Source organism: Eucalyptus grandis, chromosome 11, assembly GCF_016545825.1.
Source record: "Eucalyptus grandis isolate ANBG69807.140 chromosome 11, ASM1654582v1, whole genome shotgun sequence".
NCBI classification, from domain to species: Eukaryota; Viridiplantae; Streptophyta; class Magnoliopsida; order Myrtales; family Myrtaceae; genus Eucalyptus; species Eucalyptus grandis.
The window spans coordinates 15,353,997-15,367,941 of record NC_052622.1 but is presented as its reverse complement, the minus strand read 5'-3'; the positions used below and the strand labels follow the sequence as shown (position 1 = coordinate 15,367,941).

At 36.8% G+C, this 13,945-nt stretch overlaps 1 pseudogene; it reads right to left on the bottom strand.

Annotated features, from left to right (window-relative positions):
* Positions 1-2,000: 2,000 nt before the first annotated feature.
* On the bottom strand, positions 2,001-7,631 carry LOC120289776 (annotated as a pseudogene).
* Between the last annotated feature and the right edge of the window lie 6,314 nt (positions 7,632-13,945).

Sequence of the window (13,945 nt, the reverse complement as noted above, 5' to 3'; positions counted from 1 at the left end):
TACAATTTTTTTTTATTTTAAATATTATTTAAATTATATTGACAATAAATGAAATTTATTTAAGAGAAAAAAGGAAGGAAACTAACTGCTGCCCCCACCATCGCCACGAAGAGCTGATGATGGTGGATGATAGCTAGTCAAGAGTCGGTGAGGGTTGCCACCTCACCCAGATGAAAAGAAACCAGGGCTACAATCGCCTCACTTACGAGCACCGTCTCTCAAGCTTGACATTGCGACATTGTTAAAAGTTCAGAACTGACTAACCAACTTGTAAATCTAAACCTAAACAGATTAGAGAAATCTTATCCAATCTCAACAAACGCGATAGCGTAGCGAAACATGCAACTGTAATTAGATTTGTGACACAATCGACGAGAAAAAGAATTAGCGTCCATAGAATCGAAACTTCGAAATTAAATTGACAGGAAAGATCGAACAAGAGGACCAGAAGGCGGACCGGGACAGCAGGTTGGGTTTGACGACGCCTGAGCCGCCAATCAGGACCAATTTGAAGAGGTAATCATGCTCGTCGTTAGCTTTATACCCCGCCATGAATACGAAAAGAACGCCTTTCTCTTTAGTCCAAGTCTTGGAGGTTCGAAAAGAGGAGGAAGAAGAAGGTGGAGACAGCCGGGTTTGGGCTGATTTGAAGTTACCAATGGAAGCAGTATGTTGGCTAGATTTGAGCTGTAATTTGGGACCATTGCTTTTAATTTTTCCTCTGCTTCTCCTAATTTAAAACCAATATATACTATTATATAAAATAAAGCAGATCTCCTTTTAAGGAGTCTCAATAGCCTTTCTCTTCTCTCAAATATCTTTAATTACTTAAATTACAATTTATTTATTTTTTTGTAAATGAACGAATGTGTAAATTTTATTTTAGCCGGCACATTTTTGTTTTAGCATTGAAATTTAGAATTTTCAATCTTATAGTAACTTTCTTAAGGAGATTTTAAATCATGTCATCATTTCACAAGAACCTATGCAGTTTATTGAAATTATGCATCTTAGGAAAGTTTTTTATTTGGTAAAGTGCATCTTAGGAAAGTTCGTTTCACAAAAGCTTAAGATTTGGAAAATATTTTCTCTAAAAATGATCCATTACAAAAATAAAGAAATGAAAAAAAAAAATTTATCGCCCACGAAAATAGTCAATCATAAATTGTTATCAATAATTAAAATATTTTCCTTTAATTAATAGCATATTTTATTTTGAAAAATATTTCTCAAATCTCAAGCTTTCCATGAATCAAATGAACTTTTTTGTTATCGAAAAATTTAATTTTTTTCACATGTATCTATGCCATTTATTTGTAGTCTGCATTTTAATTATCAATCTCTTTTAACTCTTTGATGATTCAAATACTCCGGAGCAACTTCGCAAGGTCAAGTATGTAAGTTTACCCGATATTGACAAATCAAGTACCAATTAAATTTTTCCATGCAGTGCACATGATATTGTAAGATTAGATAAAACTATAAATTTCCTTACCTATGAAATACATGTGAACATGTGAAGCATTAATGATTAATAAATACTCCCAATTAGTCAACATTAGTTTATTGAAAGAGTTTGCAATTTCAAAAAAAAAAAAATCAAATAAATGCTGACGATTTTATATAAGTAACAGTGACTTCCTAAAAAAATTGCACAAGCAATTCGCTGGTCACAATTTTCTCCTACAAATCATTACCAGCAAATTAATGATAATTCAATTCTACCTCTTGTAAACCGAACACCGAATCCTGCAATTAGATGCGAAATTGGGCGATAAACGTTGTTTCCGCTGACCACAACAAATTAGAAGAACAAGCATGTTTCAAAAAGCAAGCAACCTGAAGATCAAAAACCAAGGATTTTTGTCCGCACGAAGCTCTCCAATAAATTTTACAAATTCTGAAGTCTTCAATTAACCATAAACAGCAGATCAATACTGAAGCCACGGCTTCTATCTCAAGAGAAGACGAGGGAGCCAAATGAGGTTCGGCATATACAGCTACTTGCTCACGGTGGAAGACGAGCAGAAGTTCCAGAAGATGGAGCCCATGAACATGAAAAGCACACGGGCTTCAAGAGGGACCACCCTGTGAGCTAACCAATATGTTACAGATTCACAGAATTGTCAATGATGCATATAATTCGAAGAAAGCCAGAAGACCGCCAGAGAAAAAGAACATGAAAATTGTTTCAAATTTTTGTCCACAATGCCAAAAGAGTGCCTCATCGGTGGTATCTGCGTGATAAAAGAAAAGAAGAGCAAAGAAAAACTTGCAGCTCCGACACTTGAAAGCCCAAAAGAAAAAGAAAAACTCCAAACAACCGCCACGAAGCTCATTCCCATTAACTCAGGTCAGCAACACAAATCATTCTAAGTTTCAATGCTGCATTTTGTACCAGATCCACCCAAATATCCAAGTAGTCCAGAATCCTCAAACAATACATCCAGATAGGAGTGGCATGAAGATATAAACTCGAAATTAACAGCATAACCACATCCTCATCATTTTCTCCCGCTTCCAAGCTACGGCACCTTAAGAAACCATGGGAATTTGACATGTGTGAATTTATCAAACCAGGCGTACTGACAAAAAGCCACAATCTGCTCCAACAAGTTTTCGATTTCTACTGTCAGGTAAGATCAAGGAAACCACAGGAACATACCAGAAATTCAATGCACAGACAGGGATCCAGAACCCAAATCCTGCAAAGAAGAGGTACATAGCTAACACATGATTTTACCAGGCATCAGATAAATAAAGACAGCATAGGAGAATGAAGAGCACTTTACCATAAAGAAGTGTGGGAAGAGCATCTTTTTCATACTTTTAGGGAGCTCAGATAACTTCCCTTGCCATAAGTTGTTCCAAGCAAAAGAATTGCAATAACTGAAGGGCCTAGCATGATTTGGTTTAACGATACCTTCAAGAAAAATGAAGTTAGAAGATTAAGCTCTTATGTTTTGGACCAAATATTTAAGGATATTGTACGAGAACTGATTGTACCTTCATCATCAAGTTCTCAACCGTTGACTTAGGCAAATTTCGATCAAGATACTGATACCAGACATATGAACCGGGGCCACAGAAAAGAAATCCTTAAGAAGTCATGCGAGGGGCCCAAAACTAGTCGTGATCTAAAAAAAAGAATGCACGTGATGTCCTGTGTCATAGATTTGGGTCAACATTTTTGCACAAATACTTCGCCAAAGCAAGCACTAAAACTCTAACAGAGGAACAAAAACATTGGACCCTCGTGAAAGGATAAGAGTTACAGACAAAAAGAAGTTTGCACCATCCCAACCTTAAGAATTAACATCTTTTGAAAAGACAACCTACTTCCTAAACGAGAAAAAAATGAACCAAACGAATGGAAACACGCACATCCTTTCCTCTCTCTACAGAAAACAAACTTAGTAGTTCACAGACTTCTCAAACTTCTTGTGTGACATCTTGGATTTTTCACTTCTCTTTTCAATTAAATTAATCGGTATTTCATCGACGTGCCTATAGGGCTGTTTTTAGAACTGATCACTCTCGAGATAACTAGATTATCTGGAAAAACCATTATAGAATTTTAATGCAATAGACTTGAGAATTCGACTAGGAATTGGTTACTCGACCGTGCTCATCTGCCAAGATCATTATGGCACAGTAAAAATCGATTAAAAATCAAAGATAGGTCAGTTTGACTGAGATATGTGGTTACACGTGGGTGATTCCACTAAATTGCAAAATTCTCGTTAATCGACACTAGATTGATTTTTCTATCATTTTGGTACCATGTGTCCGTAATCAAAATCTCGAGGTTTTCACAACAAACAAGAGTCGTCAATGTGTCGAATGGGTTCATTGTAGTTTGAAGAAAATCGACTAAGAGTTATTTGCACTAAAATTTTTTGAAAGCTACGTAGTAACCTAAATCACATTAAAATCGCGCCGGATTAAAATTAACTACGAATTTGAATCCAATTTCAGAAATTGAAAGTCCTGTCGTATCACATGTCATTTTAGGAACGTCAACTCATCTTTCGAAGAATTTCCAAAGAGTTCAAGATTTTGACAGAAAATCGTTTTGGACGATTTGGAAAACGAACGGAAATTCGGATTGGCCGATTTAAAGGGACTTTTGGCATCTAGTGTAATTGAATTTGTGATAGGAAATTTCGTGAGCTTTTCCTCAACAAATCGGATTAACAAATCGGATCTCAATCGGAGAAGTTTGTTCACCCGCCCCCCCAACGCCGACGTCCCCTTTTTCCCTTTCCTCTCTGCCATGTCCCAGTTTCCTGCCCCATCTTTGACTTTTTGTCAAAATTTTCCTTATCTCCCCCACGTTGCCGACAACCCCTTCACTTCTTCCACTCATTGGTCTCCCCTCTTTGATTTTTCTATCTTATCCTCTCTCTCTCTCTCTCTCTCTCTCTCTCTCTCTCTCTCTCTGCTTCTGTTCGTTTTCATTTTTCGCTCACTCGCTGGACGTGGCTTCGGTTGTTCTTCATCTTCATTCGTTAGATTCCAGCCGCCTTAAAGCCACGCGGAGTCGAAGTCTTTTGCCATCCCCACGAGGTCAGCAAAGCAGGCCCAGCCGCGCCAACGAATTCAGCCGCAAGTTCAGCCCTTCTCTCCGCAAAATCAGTCGCTCAAATCAGTCCTTTAGCCAAGGAACCCGAGCAGAAAATCGGAAGCTTTGCAGGCCATTTTTCGGGCCCAATTCGTGCTCGAAAGCCGCCGCCGCTTTGGAGAGGATCGAGCCCTGTCACATCCCCATCGATTTGAATCAACCGGTTCGATAAACAAGTGAGTTTATCTCACTAATTCTCGCTTAGTCGGTTAATTATGTTTAAGGGACTAAACTTGGTTTAGTGGATAATTAGAACGGTTTAGTAAATTAATTAATTATTGATACATGTTAGGTGGTTAGAGTAGTGTAGTTAGAGCCTAGACAAGCTCTAAAATTTATATAGAGTGGTTCGAAAATTTTCCGGGCCCGTTTCAGTATTTAATTAGACTTTTCGAGCCTAAGTGTGAACTTTTAGCATTTAATAATTATTTTTCGAAATTAATTAATTAATTTTTTTTTTTGGAAATTAGACCGGGATATCTGGTAACTGGAATTTTATGCTGATTGTAGTGGTGTGGCTTGTTTATTTAATTGAGCTCTAATTTGTGCTGATTGTGCATGATTTGTATTTTTGGAATTTATTCTTAAATTCATTTAATTTCAGTAATTGAGTGGAAAATAACCGGGCGTCGGTTTACAACGCCAAAAATATTTTAATGGATTTTATAAAATGGTGAGATTTATGAAAAGGAAATTATGGTAATTTGGCTAAGGTTGACCGTGTACCCACACATGATATTTTATTGAGTATGATAAAAATAGAAAAATGGCCTTAGAATATTATATCAGTGGATCTGGCAGCTTTTGATGAGCATAACAAATATATTGGATTAGTAGATCTAGTAGCTTCTAGTGAACATAATAAATATATCGGATCAATGGATCGCGCTTCAGTGAGCATAATAAATATATCCAATCAGTGGATCTCGCTGTTTCTAGTGAGCTATACTATCTATATATCGGCTAGAGTGAGCAGTCCTGGACTATGGTCAAACTCATAGATAATATTGATTGAGATGACCGGAGAATGGTCATGTTGACATGGAATCAACTGAGTCGATTGATCGATGATTTGATTTGATTAAATGATTTGATGTGGTGAATTGATTTGATGAATTATAAATTGTATTGACCTGCAGGAAGGAACTGAGGCCAAGGTAAACCCTCTGACATGTGAATGTGCTTAGGCAACCCTTAAGGCATATTTTCTTTCTAATCGGGTCTTAGGGGAATTGAACTTGCTAAGACGTCGTCTCACCCCGTTCTGGGATAACAATTCCAGGTCCCTAGTTGGCGGTCATGTAGGACCGAAAGCCCTAGAGTTTGGAAGGTGAAGGTGAAGAATCGACAATCCGATCTCGACTAGTGGGTGTTAGGACAATCCCCTTTTGTTAAGTTGACATTTTTGTAAACAAACTAATTTTGTAATTAACCCATTTGTCTATAAAAGACTTGTCTTGGTTTGAAAATTTTATTCTTGCTCTTCTATCCCAATTATTTGTTGTCTGGGATTTTATATCTGCTTCCGCATGCGTATTTAAAATGAAAGGGTCGGCATCGCGTCTTGGGATGTCGCTATTAATCGGCCAAAGAGGGATGGGCACACGGTCGAAGGATTGGGGCGTGACATCTTGTCTAATGTCTCTTCCAATTATACAAGACAACTTAGAACATAGAAAAAAGTCAAATGGGCGAACTCATATTTAGAGATAACAAAAAATGGTACAAGTAGAAGAAACGTGACCACATGGGACATGACCAGGCTTTAGGGTATGATTTATGACATTTCAATCTGAAATCTCAATGGAAGTCGAACCTCCTTCTAATGATTCGTGAGAGATGAAAAATTCACTAATATAGCACAGAACAGCTCCAGCTGTAGCTCAACTAGAAAACTGATTTGACCATAAGTGGAAATCCTTTTCTTTGAATCCATGCATGAGCAGCACATGATTTGCCCATCAACACCGTATGACTCGGAAAACTAAGCAGCAGCACCATAAAGTGGTGAATCTGGCAAGCTCAATTGCACGGCGGATAGTATACCAAAACCCCACTTCACATACTAATCTAACCTCTAGGTATTCAAGTATCAAACATAAAAGCCCCAATGTTCTCAAATAGTTCCGACGAACTGTGCACTAGTATCTTGCATCGAAAGGCCTACATGGCTTCAAAACTCATGAACATGGCACCGACCACTTCCTACACTGTTTCAGATGCAAGATCCAAGCACTCAAGGTTGGTATAGAAATTGCCCCATGGCATGCGACTTATGTAGAAGAAAAGCTTTAAAACCTAAAATGGAAATTACTTGCATGCATTTTCTCCTACAAGCGAAGGCAATAATGATAGCTATTTCTTCCAAAATCACCATAACAACAATTTTCTTTTTCCCAGCAAGCAATGTCAACCAATCAACTATGTGAGAAGACACATCAATATCTTTAAGAAGAGCTTCCTCAGAAGCCGAAGTGAAGCTAAACCATCATAGACTCAGAAGTCAGAACGGGAACCAGAAACAAAACATCGACCACATTCCCTAAACTAATAGTCAAGCAAAAAGTCAATTATGCCTCTGTCAGAACACTGCATATCTTGCTCAGCTCTCAGCATATAATCCAAGCGAATACGGACAACCACACAATCAGTCACACTTGCGACTTGAGCATGCATGCAACATTCAGCTAACCACAAACATTTGTAATCAAACACCGACCTCGCGAACAACATTACTATCCAATCCATATGAGGAATTTTTTGCCGAGCCCTCCCCCTTCCTTCTCAGACGCTCCCTGACCTGAGCTATTGTGTCATCGGCTAGAGCGGGCGAGCCCACTGTCGCCGCTTGCTCAGGAAGGGAACCCGACGAGCCATTCTCCCGGTTGACTCCACAGGATCCAAGGGCTGTGAGCTCCTCCGACGAGGACGCAACGATCCCTCGTTCCCGGGGGACCGTTCCACCCCAGAGCCAGCCATGGCCACAGCCACCACTCAAAGCACCCATTGAGAGATGGCAAAAAATCTGAGGTTGATATTTGCTGGATGGAGGAATGAGCAGAGATCAGTGGCTCTACCTTATCGAAAGGCCGGAACAGATAGCGGCCTGGGAGTCCCATCATGCTCTAGGGATGCATCTGGCTGAGGAAAACAATCGAAAACAATTTCCAAATATCCATGCACAGAACTAGGAAGTGAACTCTTAAATTCAAAGCGGTGAAAACACTTTCTAAAATTACTTCTCTTCAACCGATCACCGAGTCTTAGCGATGGCTGACAAATAGACATAGACGCAGGCCAACCAGGCGAGGCTCAATCTTGATGGCTTTGGTCAAGCTCGACCTTGTTACAATTAGCTCAAGCTTTGCCAGCCTCACCATGACAAGGTCGAGTTAGCCCGAGGCCAACCAGGTTGGCTCTTGCTAGTGGCTTGATATTCAAAAGAAAGGAAAAAAAAATTCAAAATTTTCTTTTGCATGATATTCATGAAATTGAAATCATTTTTCAAATGAGATTCAAACAACAAAAACACTTTCAATTATATATCATCAAACAAAGAAAACTAACCACCTTCTTGAAAAATAATTTCCTTGAAAGGTATTTTTTTTTATCATAAATTTTTTCATAAATTTTGAATTTGAACAAATTCTGAATATTATCTATGTTAATATGTATAGATTGCAAGTCGAAGTACTGCCCTTCTAAGATTTAAATCTCGTTACAAGGTAAAAGGTAAAAGTTATTCCCAACGTCTTAGAATGATTTAAAAACACATTATCTAAGCCTTTTTATGAGTAACAGTGTTAAACACTCTTGATACTTCTTTGGATCTTCAAAACATCTTAGGTATTTTAGTAATTATACCCACCATGTTTTTTTTTTTTTTTTTTAATAATCATAGTTGAACATGGTTGCTTGGTAGATGAAAGATTTCAATCTCCAGTGTTTAATGTAAAAGGTGAGCTCATTTGTTCAAGTGACTTGATAGTTACGATTCCGGATATCATTCAATAGTATATGTATGGCAGTTAAGATAAACTTCAAGATTTATTATATCCGGAACTTGATGCTCGCTCAAGCCAAAATAAAGTATGATATAAAAGGAATATAACTCAGATAAAATTATTCCATAAAGAATGTGAGATAAAGGTGAATAAAATTTCTAATATTCATAACACAAAAATTATTTTTCTCAAATAAACAAATTCTTAAATTAATAAAATTAAAATAATATATTTTTATAAATAATATTTAACTACAATATAAAAATAACACAAGAATAACAACAATTTCGTTTTTCTTCTAATCTTAGTTTTATGGGTTACTACCCTAAAAAAACTCCAAAATGGTAAACATGTGACAAATCTATCTCAAACTAATTTTTTTACCGTAAAAAACCCTAAACTAGTACACATTTGTAATTTTACCACAAACTAATACAATTATAATAAATTTACCTACCGTTAGTTTCAATTAAATTTTACTGTCAAATTGCTAAGTTGGATAATACCCGACAATTGATTAGTGTACTAGTTTGGGATTTTAGGGTGCGTTTGGCTGCACCCAATTTCTGTTCCTAGGAACAAAAATTTCTGTTTTTTTGTTCCTGGGAACAAAAAAGGAACAGAAATGCGTTTGGGTGCGTTTATGTTCCTTTTTTGTTCTTTTGTTCCAGGAACAAAAAGAAACAGAAACAAGAAACACAAAATTTGTGTTTCTTGTTTCTGAAACACAATTGAGGAACAAAAAAGGAACAAAATTGTGTTCCTTTTCTATTTCTTGCTCCCATCGAACACCGCCTCTCTCCCCCTGCGACGAGCTTCTCCTCCTGCGACCTCGTGACGAGCGTCTCCTCCCCGAGCAGAGAAGTCCATCGTCTTCTCCGGCGCCGACAGCGCCCTCGTCTCGACAGCCGCTGCTCCTTCACCAGTAAACGTGGTCACTTTGCTCCTCCTTCACCGATTGCCTTCACTTCGGCGAGAGCCACCCTCGCAGATCTGGGCAATGGCTAGTCGGAGCTCGAGTGTTAGGGCTCGCTCGAGCCAGCGCTCGCCCAGATCTGCAGCAGTGTTGCCCGCCGGATGCGATGGATGCTCGTCTCGCTCGCTCGAGATTTGTACCAGTAGGCTTGCCCAGCGAGCGTCTGCTCGCTTGCTGCTGCTTACGCTCGACTCTGCTCGAGCCAGCAGAATTGGGATCGGCAGAAAATTGAGGTTTTTTTTTGGAGAATTAGCCCTAATCAAATCTGGATATTCGCGAGAGGGGGGAAAATAATTTAATTAAATTATGGTTAGGGTCGTTCGTAAAAAGGGAATCCGACAAAAGCAAAAGAGGCTCCATTGCGAGACTCGTTTGTTTATGACCCGGCCGCATTCTTTTGTTAGCAGAATCTAATTTTTGTTCCCGTCTCTCTCCATGTCCAAAGTTTCGTCAAGCCTTCTTTGGCCGACAACTGAATCCAACTCGATAAAGCTGATCCCAGCTTTAACCTTCAATTTGTTCCACTAATTACCTGTGAGTTTGGAAGAAAATCTAAAAACCTAATTTGTTTATTATTCTGAAAAAGCAAAACCCAACTTTTATAAACGCCAAACATATAAAGCCATGAATTTTATTATCACTTTCTCGCCAAATTATCTTCATCTCCATTGTTCCAAGGTTTTGCGTTTGTGTCTTTCCTCTACTTGCCCTATTGTCTATTATGCTAACTAATGTTGCTAATGTTTTTGCCTCCTGTTGCTCACAGATTGAGACGTCTGAGGAACTTGAAAAGGTCTCTACTGCTGATGAACGCCAATCTTTCATTGCAAAGCTTGATGAGGTTATCCTCTCCCTCCCTCCCTCCCTCCCTCCCTCTCATCCCCAATAGCTTAGACAAATACAACGTAATCTGGTATTTAATTAGTTATTTGGCTATTGTTTTAGGTGCAAGAATGGCTTTACATGGATGGTGAAGATGTTACGGCGGCAGAGTTTCAAGAGCGTCTGAATTTGCTAAAAGCAATTGGTGATCCAATTTTTTCAGGTTCGTTTTATCCTCGGAGGAAATGATGGCTTTTGACCAAGGGAATATCTGGAACAGTTCTCTTTCAGTTGTCATTTTCTTATTTAGCTTGCAATATACGCTTTAACCATGAGATTTTGGTCCTTTTAGATTGAAAGAACTTACAGAACGGCCAGCGGCAGTTGGGCATGCTCAAAGTTACCTGGATTAACTGCAAAAGGTATCTATAAAAATGGTTATTGTGAATTGAAAGTAGATGGCACTCCCATTCGAAATAATTTTATTTCTATTATTTTCTGATTGCCCAATACTAATCTTGAGAACTATTTATTCAAGCCTATACTTATCAATGGCCATTATCTAACTATGATGAGTGACAAGAACGAGCCTGTTTGTCCCTTCAAAAATAGATTGGTTGTCGGCGCTAATATCTACTTTTACCTTCCTGCATACGCTCCTTTTTAGATGATCTCTCTCATTGCTGCCTCCTTGTAATCTGTTTTAAAGTTCTTTCAGTTTTCTATTGTTGTCACCAGGTTCATGGCAATTCTTATGTGTTGGTGCATTTTCCTTGCGGTTTTGGAAATGACAGAGTGATTATGTCCATTTGACTTCTTGCATGCTCATTTTGCATGTAATAACGACAAACTTTTTAGGTTTGGCAGCATTAGTTTGGCAACACTTTTCATTGTGTGTGGACTGTCAATTGACAACATCAGGCATGACGAAATAGCCTTTTATTAGTCTCGAGTTCTATACATTATTGTTTCTTTAATCTCAATCTCTATGACATCTGGTAGATCTATGGATTTGTGGCTGAATATATCAAAGTGATGTGAATCAATGTCCAAGTTATTGTTATTTCTTTTTCTGCCTTTGTGTTAAGCTTCTCAATTCGCGTTTTGTCCTGTATTGCTTGGATTTGGTCTAATATTAGTATTTTCTGTGTCTCTATGAACCCTTGCGGCTCAGCCACATTTTGATCCAATCGGAAGTCGAGGCTTGTTCTTTCTGTTAGTCCACAGGCATGTCAGGTTTGAGTGAACTAATGTTACTGATTTCGGATGCTTTTTTTTTTTTTTGACGATTTCTTTGAGTCTGGCGATGAGTTCGAGTCCTGAAAATCGTTAATATTATTCCCCCAGTCCATGCTTACCACACGTTTGACAATGTGTCTAATCCAGCCTAGGTGTTTGCATTACCGATTCTCGGTTGTTCTTGAACACGTATAGGCAGGTTTCACGTGTTATAAACCTCTTGTTGTTTGTTGGTCTTCATTTGCATCATTAGACAAAATCTAGGCATTCCCCTTTTTCTTTTCTTTTTGTTTCATTTTGTGGTAGGAATGTTGGGGATTATACATTATGCGAGATCCTTCGTATCTTATGGCTATAATGCTTCAATTTTTTCTCTTTAAGTTATGGAGAATTTTTCTTTACTTAAAGTACATCCTCACTCTATCTCAATTGGTTGTCTCCTTCTCAGGTGAACAATACCGGCGTTGGTGGATCCATTATCGACGCCGATGCTTTGAGAACTTCGGTGGATCCATGCAAAGTTTCGCCTTGCCGGTGCCAATCCACGAAGACATATTCTTTTGTAATTTTGTTTTTAAGTATTCACTTATCAAATGTGATGAAGTTGAACAATGAACTATATTACTTCATTATTGTGATGTTATGTATGAAAGGGTCTATGTAGAGATCTATGAGGTATTCTTCTTTTAGGTAGCTTTTATTGTACAAATGTTCAGAATGTTTGTCTTCACCGACCATAAACAAAATTAAATTGATGAGCATTTCATTAGAGTGATAATGCAATATCAAGTTTACACTTCATTGAAAAAAAGGCACGTGAGAAGAATTTGGTACAAAATTTATTTATAAAATTTTCTTCAAAGTATGCACTTATAACCATGTTCAGAATGTTTGACTTTACTCACCATGAACAAAATTAAATTGATGAGCATTTTATGATAATGAGAATTCAAAACCAAGTTTACACTTTATTAAAAAAAAAACAAATGGGAAAATTTTGGGACAAACTTAAAAGATTTTCTTCCAAGTAAGCAAATATGATCAAGTTTTAGAATATTTGTTTTCACTTAATATGAACAAAATTAAATTGATGAGCATTTCATGAGAATGATAATTCAATACTAAGTTTACACTTTATTAAAAAAAAACAATTAAAAAAATTGGAACAGAAATTTCGTACATTACCAAACGTGTTTCTGTTCTTTTTTTATTCCAGAAACAGAAATTTTTTGCAGTTACCAAACTTGTTTCTGTTCCTTTTTATTCCAGAAACATAAATTTTATACGATTACCAAACGCGTTTTTTTGTTCAGAAATTGTTCCCTCGGAACTGAAACACTTTTTCTATTTCTGTTTCTGGAACAATTTTTAAACAAACGTTACCTTACTCTCCGTTTGTTATAGTTATACAATTTTTGTGGTTTTATGCGATATTATCCAATTTAACAGTGGATATATTTATAAAAAAATACTAGTTTTGGGTTTTTGATGGTCGAACTAATTAGTTTGGAGCAAATTTGTCTTAAGTGTTCTAGTTTAAAGTTTTCTGTGGTCGTTTAAGGCATATTTATAACATGTGTACCAGTTTGGAGTTTTTCGTAATCAAAAAATTAATTTGGAGTAAATTTTTCACACGTGTATATGTTTGAAGTTTTTCAGGATATTAACCATATTTTTATTTGTATATTCAAATTTATTTCTATGTTATAATATACATTTAATATATAAATATATATTGAGTATGTATATATATTACATATATTAGATATTTTAATATTTTAGGTATATAAGTATAGTTCACTATTTAAAAAAATTCAATTAGAGAATGATGGAAGGGAAAAAAATAAAAAGAGTGGAAAAAATAAAACAACAAATAAATAAAAATGATATAAACAAGAGTTATTAGAGATTCTTACGATCTCTGTTTGTACGATTTTTAAGTTTATTTATACTAGTATGTCGTTTGTACTAAACAATGTACATAATATGATTATATATATATTCGACTTTAATTCTGCAAATCACAAAACAATAATAGGATATAAAAAAATTCTTGAATTTCATATTCTATACTATCAAATCATATCATATCCTGACTAAGAATCCAAATAGTTAAAGCAGTCTCTAGCATTGAGATTCATTTATCATTTTCAATGATATACATGTGTCATAAGCACCGAACCTCAATGATTTTTCAGCTTGTAACATTTCTCTTTATCTATCATGTTCAAAAGAAGGGAAAAAAAAGGGACCAATGCGGTTTGATCCAATTGAACAAGT